Source organism: Salarias fasciatus, chromosome 10 (assembly GCF_902148845.1).
Source record: "Salarias fasciatus chromosome 10, fSalaFa1.1, whole genome shotgun sequence".
NCBI lineage: Eukaryota > Metazoa > Chordata > Actinopteri > Blenniiformes > Blenniidae > Salarias > Salarias fasciatus.
Window position 1 is genome coordinate 21,542,052 of NC_043754.1, and position 10,005 is coordinate 21,552,056.

General features: G+C 47.5%; 1 protein-coding gene and 1 long non-coding RNA gene across 3 annotated transcripts in view; both read right to left on the reverse strand.

Moving 5' to 3' along the window:
* The window catches only part of ppm1e (protein phosphatase, Mg2+/Mn2+ dependent, 1E), a 31,864-nt gene that overhangs the window by 19,046 nt on the left and 2,813 nt on the right, over positions 1–10,005 (reverse strand). The window lies entirely within an intron of this gene.
* On the reverse strand, positions 1,698–9,634 carry LOC115394917 (uncharacterized). Its single transcript, XR_003932195.1, has 3 exons — positions 9,622–9,634; positions 8,529–8,531; positions 1,698–1,802 (listed from the first exon to the last, which is right to left on the reverse strand). It is a non-coding gene; the product is annotated as an uncharacterized LOC115394917 (long non-coding RNA).

A 10,005-nucleotide genomic window follows, 5' to 3' on the forward strand; every position in this document is an offset into this window, starting at 1 on the left:
AAACTGGACTGTAAGTAAAAGTCCCTGCCGTCTGGCACGCCGGCAGCCTTCCCACAGAACGCAGTAAAAACACGACCGCAGAAATTTATGCAAAACTCCACATGCAGCATTAAAGCTGCCCCGGGCCTCCCGGCTAAATACGTGATGCACACTACCTTCTCAAAATGGAGAGGACCTGGTGGAGAGCAGCGCTCCAACGCTTCCACTCAGCAGAGCTCGGTTTTTTAACACCTTTCGCACACAGTGGGGATCAGAAGTACTTTGCATTCAGTGATGAAATATATTAGCGAGGTTTAAAAACAAGCAGGTGATGAAATTTAACCCTTTTCTTTCCCGATGAATACACGTTTCAAGAAAGACCGCCAGTGAGATCCAGACAAACAGCGGAGATAAATCCCTCAGTGGATGGGATTGTATGAAATGAAACACTTCCTATGGTGGTGGTGACAGCCGAGCCGACGTTACATAACAGGAGCCGAACGTGTGATTTTTCTGAGCGATGAGGCTGATGGAGTCGGGTTTTTTTTTTAATCGTTAAGCTGAAAGTGTGATCTCTGTAGAGATCCGCGGACCGTCCCTTTAAGGCGCGTCCGTCAGCTGACTGCAGTTTGCATGTTCTCCCAGTATTTGCATGCTCTGCCTCGGTTTTTCCTCCCACAGCGACCCAGGCTTTCCGACAAGCTGGGATGGTTCCCCCAGTGCATGCTGGGAAAGCCATCAACCAATTCACACTCTTAATCGATGAACGTTAAGGAAAGAGCCAGGCGAGCTTTCATTTCCAGGCGTATCAGTGAGTCAGATTATCAGTTTTCCTCATGCAGAAAATCCAATTTTTACCAAAACGGACTCAAAATTCCAACAATATTTCAAATTGTGTTTAAAATATAAATGTTTTTTTTTCCTCATGGAATAAATATAGAAATAAATAAAACAGTTTTCTGAGCAGAAAACGGTGTCATGGCCCCGGTAATGATTCAAACTATATTCAAATGTCATCTTATTATCAAACAGAAAACAGCGGCCCGGACAGGAAGTAATGCGACGTGGTCGCGCCCCGCCAAAAATCACCCGGCGCTCGCCGGCCGCACGACACACACGTGTGTCGTGCGGCCGGCGAGCGCCGGGTGATTTTTGTGGCTCCACCACGGCAGACCGAATCAGACCATCTATCCATCAGAGTCCCTCAAGCACTGTCTCAGAAACAAGTGACCTCCTTTTCCGGCTGAACTAGTTTCGGAGACAATGCGCTCCTGAAGTTCAGGGTAAACAGTGGAAAGGGACGTCAGCTGCCGCCGCCATCACCACGAAACCCACCCAAGCCGGGAAAGTCTTTTTTTTTTTTGTTGTTGTTAAAAGTCCTACTTTTTTTCACGCCACCATCTGTCTGTCCGCTGGCTCCTCACTGTTTAATCAGAGCGATGTGAAGCCAGGAGATTTCATCCCCCCCCCCCCTCCTCTGGAGATGCGGCGTCCTCCGGGGCTTCTGGGAAGTAACCGCGCCGCTTTCTAGAGCAGCTCTAAAAATGAAGCGTTTTCATTTTTCATTTTTTCCCCCCGTCTCTCCTTAAAGGGGGTTTTTCTGTGACTCTGAGGCATGCTGTCTCAGAATATAGATGATATAATTTTTTTTTGGTGTTTCTCATCCGTCCGCCCTCTTCTTCTTCTTCTTCTCCTTCTTCTTCTTCTTCCTCCTCTCCTCCTCGCCCCTCTTCCCTCGCGGCTCTCGTCTGGTCTATCCCAGCCTTTGAAATTAGTTTCAGGGGTAATCCCTTTAATCAGAGTGTTTCGCCCGGGATTACCGCCTCGGCCGCTGCCTTCCGTCACCGCTGGCGACTGTTGAGCCGGCGGTATCTGAGTTCGCCGTCGACCGCGACCACGAGGCGCGGCGGGGAAACCAGACGCACTCAAGTGACCCTTCCTGCACTGCAAGCCCCCCTCCGGGTTCAGAACGACGACAGAAACCCTCCCCACTCCCTTAGTAATCGACACAAATCAGTATTGCCCTCCCTCTCCTACACACGACCCTCTATTGTCACAACACGCTCGTAAATTAGGAGCCTGGCGAGGCGCCGGAGAGCCGTAATCTTCCGGCGGTGAAAACACGGAGGCATGCTAGCCAGCTCCAAATGAAAAGAGATGGCTCGTCGGAGAGGGGAACGATTCCCAGCCTGCTCCTAACCGAACCGCGGCCGTGTGTTTCATTACGATCCACACAAAACAGTGTGTGAGCGCCGAGCAACAGGAAGCATCAACAAGTCGGCTTCGAATAACGATGCAAAACACACTGAAACAACACCGAAGGAGTCCTGGATCAGATCCCTGCTGGATCCCGTCTCAACGCAGGATTTGTCTTTAAAGCTGCTCGCCGGTCTCATGGTGTGACGATCAGTGAGTCCTGTCGGCTGCAGACCGCTGCGTGTTACTACAGCGGTGCGACGGCTTGTTTCTGAGACGTGTGAATTCAGCCCCTGGAGTGCAGGAGCAGGATGAGTGTGTGGGCAGGTGGACGGCCGTGCCGCTCGCTCCCATACGAGCAGTGTTTCCTCGCTCTCCTTCTGCAGGACGGCCTGAGGGAAGTCCTGGTTAATGAAGCCCAGGAGGAGTCCGGTTGTTCCAGAGCAAAGCGGGCTCGTCCGTCCTTGAACCGGGGAACGGCGCAGGTTTTGCCCGGACGGGGACGGGAGGCAGTGAGGGAGGCTATAAATGAAGCGCAGTGTTTCCAGGCCGCCATTTCCGAACAGAGACCAACCCCACTCACACTGCACTCACTGTGGTTTCAGATTAAACTTGCCTGAAACGACTCGGTTAAGGAACGCCTGGAAGACATTTCCCGCTGTTGAAGGAGTAGCGTCGCCTGTGGAGACGCTTGAGGAGCGGTCGGTGTGGCGAGGAGTGAAGCGTTCCCGTTTGACAGCTCAGCTGGCAGGAAAATCACTGCAAAGTAACATTTTATCAAAACCGTGGCTCTGCAGAAAGGAGCCGGCAGCGGCGGGATCAGGAACCTCTGGAGGAAGAGAACGCCTTCCCTCCAGGAAAAACCAGCAGGAAGGAGGAGTTCAGGACTCCGATCGCTGGAAGTCGCTGCTCCTCGTCAGCGCTCCAGGAATCGTCACCAACTTGCAACTGCAGACAAGTTTCTGGTGTTTTTATTTGTTTTTTTTGTGTGTTTTTTTCAAATGGAGATTTTTCGCACATCCGGCTAACTGTGATGGAGGTGCAAGTGAAAGTGTTGGAGAACGGGCGACTCTTCTCTCTCTGTGCTTCGGAAAGCTCGAGCACACAACGTGACGGGTGCACAGAGAGCTCGCGCTATCGATCCCTTCGGGAGAATTAGTTCTCTGCATTTAACACACGGTTAACCACAGACACAGTTTATCCACCTGCAGCATAATTCTGAATGCAATAAGGCCAATATTTGCTTTTGACAAACATGATTGAGAGAGCGTAATGTAGAGTGTCTTGGTAATGAAAGCTTTATTTTGGAGGTTTTGTTTTGTTTGCTGATCAAAAATGAATGAATACGATGACTATTCCACTCACTGGAACGGCACAAAACCTACAAAAGAAGCTTTGATTTCCGAGAAAAGCAGCCCTGACCGTGTATCATCATTTATGCGTGTATGCATTTTGTTGAAACTTTGCCTTTGATGGACTTGCAGGGACGGTTTTCAAGAAAAGTCACTCTTCTGTGGTTTGCTGACATCCGACAGTGACGACTGGATGGTCTGAGGAATCGGAGCAGTGACAGTTTACAGCCGGCAGAACAAACTTTCTCACCTCCGGAGCCAAAACTGACATTAGGTGACTCACAAACACAACATCCCTGTTAAAGAGCCCAACAAACCATTCATTTAAAATGCGTCCAGCCTCTGAGGGAAGCCATGTTTTCAGGATGGTAACAACGCATCGTGTGACCATCAGCTAACCGGCCGGGCGACGGTCTGAACCCTGTTAGCGGCTGAACAATCCAACGCTTGCCGCCACACGCCGTTTGTTTAAAACTAACTAAAGTCATTCTTTCCTTCGCTGCAGATTCCCCCCCTGGGGCCTCGCTTCTCCATTTCCAAAGAAAACCTTCCCTCGTGTTTCTGTTTCGCCGTCATTACAGAGGCTGTGATTCACAGAGACGTGCCGATCCCGTCAGGACGGCCAGACTTCTGCATCTGAGCCCCACACCCAACAGTAACGCTGTATCTTTACTTTGACATCGTCCAAAAAAAGAAATCAGGCCCACTTTAGGTCTGAACCCTCATTATGAAAAGCTCAGACATTTTGCACAAAGTAGTTAAAGATTAGGAGCATATTTGGGAAAAACCAGCAAGTGATGGCATGAGTCATTTTTTACAAAGCAATGATTGAAAAAAAAAAAAGTTCCCCCAGACTTTCAATGCTGCAAAAATATTGTAATTTTAGATCAAATGTTTCAAGAATGAAGGGTTTTGACCAAACTGTCATCTCGACCTACACAAAGCTATGTAGTTTATACAAACTGCCTTCATTTCTGCCTGAATGCTGATGTGTTTACTACATATTTCCATTTCTGTTCCTCGGTGTTGAGATTCCTGACTTCACTGGGAGTCAAACACTCTGAGTGAAAATGGCTTAAATTTCTCTTCCAAACCGGTGAAAACTGCCCATAAACAAAGAGCGTGTCCTCTGATTCCATCAATGCGATTACATATCACAGCTCAACCAGTATAAAACCACTGATACCGGAGAAAACAGGGGAATCGTGGGGGAATGAAGAGGAAAACATGGCCGCCGCTCCGTCGCACAGTCATCTCAGTCTGTGGTTTATCCTTTAATAAACCCGTCAGCAGCAGCTCCTCTAACACCTCCTACTCTTCTAATTGTGTGTGTGTGTGTGTGTGTGTGTGTGTGTGTGTGTGTGTGTGTGTGTGTGTGTGTGTGTGTGTGTGTGTGTAGGAGGAAGCCGGATCTACCCCCCAGTTCTTTACAGCTGTGGGAGACGTTTCTGTTTAATGAGGTCTAGAAAGGCTCTCCCCTCAATTACTATCCATCAGCTGTGAATGTGTGAGTGTGTGTGTGTGTGTGTGTGTGTGTGTGTGTGTGTGTGTGTGTGTGTGTGTGTCACTGACCTCCCCCTCTTCAAGTCATCACCGGTTCGTCAGCAGTCAGTACAAACACACAGAGTGTGTGAACTCTGATCACCGTTTCATTTCAGCTCTTCTTCCCTCCGACTGAACCTTTCAGTTCATCATTATTATTGTTATTGATCATCAGCGTGTGATCTTTGGTTTACTATCAAATATGTGAGTCATCATTTCACAGAAATCCTGAGACCTCTGCCAGCAGGCTCGGCGGCGGCGCTGTGGGACGGATCGCTCCTCGCTCACCGAGCCGCTCGCACTGTGAGCAAAACACTCGGATTTAATGATGATGGAGATTTAGGAAAGTGGAAACCACTTAACGGAGCATCAGCTCCTGACTTCCATCAAAAAAAAAAAAAAAAAAAAAACTAAAAAACCCACAAAGGTTGGAAATGTCATGCGAGTAAAGCTGGCTTCCAACTCATTAGCTTTTGTGGATTATTTCAGTTTTTATAATGTTCTTTGTTTTAATCTGTTTCCCAGAAGTTAAAAATACTTCATTAATGCGTCTCAGTACACTTTGTGGTTCACTTTCTAATGCTCTGCATGTTGCTAACTTCAGATTGTTGTGATGAGAATAAAAAAAAAAAAAAAAGTAGAATAAAATAGATTTGCAGCCTCTTGCGGGCTGATTTTGGCCCACAGGCCTTATGTTTGACACCCCTGATCTCGACACATCATGTTTGCACTTCAGTGCATATTTTTACTCACTCATTTTAGTTGCATTAGATCCAATTTCATTACAACGAAACCCCTAAAACAAGACGGAGAATTTGATGTGAAGCAGACAAGGAACAGAAAAGCAGAAAACAGTTTCCACATGTTGACGACTTTCACTTTTAAATGACTTTACATTTAAAATTCATATGCTCACGTTTTCACAGACACAGAGTGATCTGCAGGATTTTCACTACGAGCTGAACACTGAACAGTCTTGTTGTCGAGGGAGCGTCAGCTGCGATAATCACACCTGGATTTCTGGATTTATCGGCTCTTTTTGTAGCTTCAGTCCTACTTGGGGGTGAAACCCTCCTGGCTGGTGCGACTCTAGGAAACTACACACACACACGCACACACACCATCCACACCTTCAGACTGGTTCTAACACACCAACACTTCTCCCGCCCCCTGTTAACACACACTTACAGACAGAGGGGGATCTCTCTCTTCTTGCAGAAGTCTATTATTAGCTGTTCAACCCAGAGACAAACTAATGACACGTTGGGATGAATCACCGGAGCTGCTGCCTCCGACTGTCATTACTCTCGCGGCTGCGGCTGCAGTCGGCGGCCATGTAGGACGCTGGCCGCCGCGCAAACACAAACACGGCGGCGCTGTCGCCGTCGCCGCGGAAAGGTCCCGTCCATTAACCCACGGAGGCCCGCCTGCCTGTCTGTCTGCAGGACTTCAGCTCCACGTGTTCAGACTCCCACGATGCAATGCTTTTAATTTCACATGAAGTTTGGAGAACACACCAACACACAACACCGTCACGGAGAGCTGGCGGTGGCGGATCACACTCAGAGACGGCTCTCTTTACGACAGGCCAGAAGCAAACACACGGCTGATCTCCTGTGTGAAGAGGAGTCGGTTCTCTCCTGTGAGGGAAGCGTTGAGCGGGTATTCAAATCAGACCAAAACTCAGCTGGAATCCAGGGAAATGTTTGAAGTAACTACGTTATGTCCTCACTGCCACGGCTTGTTTCAACATGATTCCTGTAAACCTGAGTTTTAATTCTCTAAACTGGCCTTTTTTCAGGACATTATTGAAATAAATATTGAGGTAAAACATTGACTTTCCACTGAAATTGAGCAATATGTAGACTTTTCTTTTTATAATGAAACAAATGTGAGATAATGTTGAATATTGTGATAGCTTAAGTGGATGTAAATGTCTTTGTGCTTTGAAATTTACTCCAGCTGTGACATGAACATCTGCAGTTCATACCAGCAGCGGTTTTTGCTTCGGTCTTTGTCCAATTTTTAACTAATCTGGATATTTAATCTGCACTTTTCTTTCATATTTATATTTCTGTCTTTTTGTTTTTGCAGAGCTCAAACAACATAGTGCATGACAGTTAATATATATATTGTTTACATTTTATATGGATAAAGAATAGTTGTTTCTTTCCCTCTGCGTCACTTTATGATGAAGTAAATGACTGATTTCATTTAAAATCTCCTCAGAATCGGCACCGGTCCTGCTTTGGAGATGTCACATTCTGCTCTTGCACAGACTCCCGGCTGAGCGCTCGACACCCGTTCTGACACAAACAAGTTCTTCTATTTGATCCGCCACGCCGCCAGACGACCGGGGACTGTAAAGGCATGTTTCCCGACCCCGCTGAGCGCAAACAATCGGCTGAATACCACGGCCAGAGTCCAGGGAACCCGCTGTCCCCGCCGGCTCTGCCGCTATCAAACCGCACGTACAAAGGCTGCAGCGCGGCTCGCCGGCCGCCTCCCGGTCAGACTCGCCGTCAGAGCCCCGGGATGCGAGGATGCCTGGCCTGTTGCTATGGCGACCGCTGTAAATGATCCAGACTTTCCCTTTCACTTCCCTCGCAGGTTTCCTCGGCCCGAGAGCTGCAGCTTTAAGTGGCAGCGGCCGAAGTTAATGGGAGCTAAAGTGACACATTAGACGGCGTATCAGCCCTGAATGAGAGTCGATACATGATCTGCGTGTCCCGTAAAGTCCCGCAACCGAGGAGAGAGTCCCGGCAAACGCCGCCGCAGCTCGTTTTACACGTCTCAGCCGACTCCGAGCGATCAAATCAGAGGTTTGGATTCAGAAAAACGCACGGGATCCGAGCAGAAACAACCACCTGCCTCCTTTAATAACAGTCCATCTGCATATTCAGAGAGGATTTGATGACTTTTAAGACAGTTTAATAAATAATAAATAACTTTTGTTTCACAAATTTCTAAGCCTGGTAAAAGTTCTTGCTTAATAGAAGATAAAATATTCAAAAAGCTACAATGAAACACTAATAGGTTTTCAAAGTTAAAATATCAGTTTGAAACATAGCTATATAGTATTTCCTCCTCTTGTGTGCCTGATGGACACGGAGAAACATCCCTCGACATATTTTTTTAATCAGAAATACCTGATGCTCGGGTCGCATTAGAGCGGACCCACAACCTTTCCCTGAGCGTTGTGTTAAAATCTCGCAGCTCTAAACTCTCTGTTTTTGTGCTCCGAGCCCCTCTTGACCTTCACCGCTCCTCCTATTTGTCTCAAATGATAAACTGCTCCATGGAAAACCGCCAGCGAGTGATTCATCGACTCCGACGAGCCAAATGTATAAGAAAGTGTCTCTGCCAGCGGAGGGAGACAGCAGGGTCTTTCATACAGCGAGCCCAGGCGGTGGGCTGCAGGTATCCTGGCAGGTTTGGCTTCACACATCCAGATTGGACGGACTCCATTCAGAAGACTGCAGCGATTTCAGCTTTCAGTCAATCCTGATGAGCAGGAACCGGGGCCAACATCCAGAATCACACACACCAGCCTCCAGCTCACAATACACACAACACACACACACACACACACTAAGCATCCACTCATTCCACGGCGGCGCTTCATTACACGTCAGATAAATTATTCCTGAATTATGCACATTAAAGTAGGAGTAGAGACACAATTTCATGCTGATTTATGTGTAAAAATCATATTTAACAGTTTTAAATGAGTGTTTAAGTTGTCACGAAACTAATTTATGTAAACACACTGGAGGAGCGGGTTGTGTGTGAAAATACAGCAGAGGAGTGTATGTTGTGACTCACGGTGAATCAAACACCTGATAAATCTGACTCAATGCAGCAGACTGCACATCAGGACGGACGCATCTCGCCGCCGTGAGCTGTGCAGGACTGGAAAACCGAGCCTGCGCGGAGCCCGGACTCTTTTTCTGCTGTCTCAGAGCGCTTGACACCAGGTGGTGAGTGTGGACGCCCACGTTCACCCAGCTGACAGCTGAGGCCCGCGTCCAAGTCAGAGAGGACTGGAGGCGCGTCGCTCAGCGCTCGGCCTCGCAGTCCAGGGACGACTTAAACCAAAGCCACAGCTGAATTTTAACATTTTGACTCTCGTGAGAGACACTCAAACACACACTGGGTGAATTATCCTGCCTAATAAGTTACAAGGCGTTCAGGAATATTGAGGAAAGAAACTTCTTATTCACCTGAATCCAAAACAGCAACAAGCATGTAAAACTGGAAGGAACCTCAGACTGTGAGATGAATATGAGAACCAATATAGACCAAAGAAAGAGTTTGTCTTTTCATTTTTCTCCATTTCTCCAGATAAACAGAGATGATTTTCTTTTCTTTTTTGCGCTCGTCTGATATGCTGAGATCTCCGTGTGTGTGTTTGTTTCCAGCACAATGCTACAAAAGAACCTCGGTCTGCAGAGTGGCTACTGTGCTATTATGCCTTTTGTTTTCAGGATGACTCACTGACAGATGCAGATCTGGAATACAACACTTTCAGCAGGAAGACACGGCGCTCCACTGCAGCCTCAGCCTCAGCCTCAGCTGCTCAGCCATGTGGAAGGCAAACCATTCCGCCAGATTTTATCCATCCATCCATTCATCCATCCAAACATCCATCAATCTATCCATCTATTCATCCATCATCCATCCATCCTAACATCCATCAGTCTATCCATCTATTCATCCTTCCATCCAAACATCCATCCATCATCCATCCATCAATCCAAACATCCAGCCATCCGTCCATCCAAACATCCATTAATCTATGCATCGATTCATCAATCCCTCCATCTAAGCATCCATCCATTCATCATCCATCCATCCCTCCATCCAAACATCCAACCATCCCTCCATCCATCATCCATACAAAGATCAACCATCCATCTATCCAAACATCTATCAT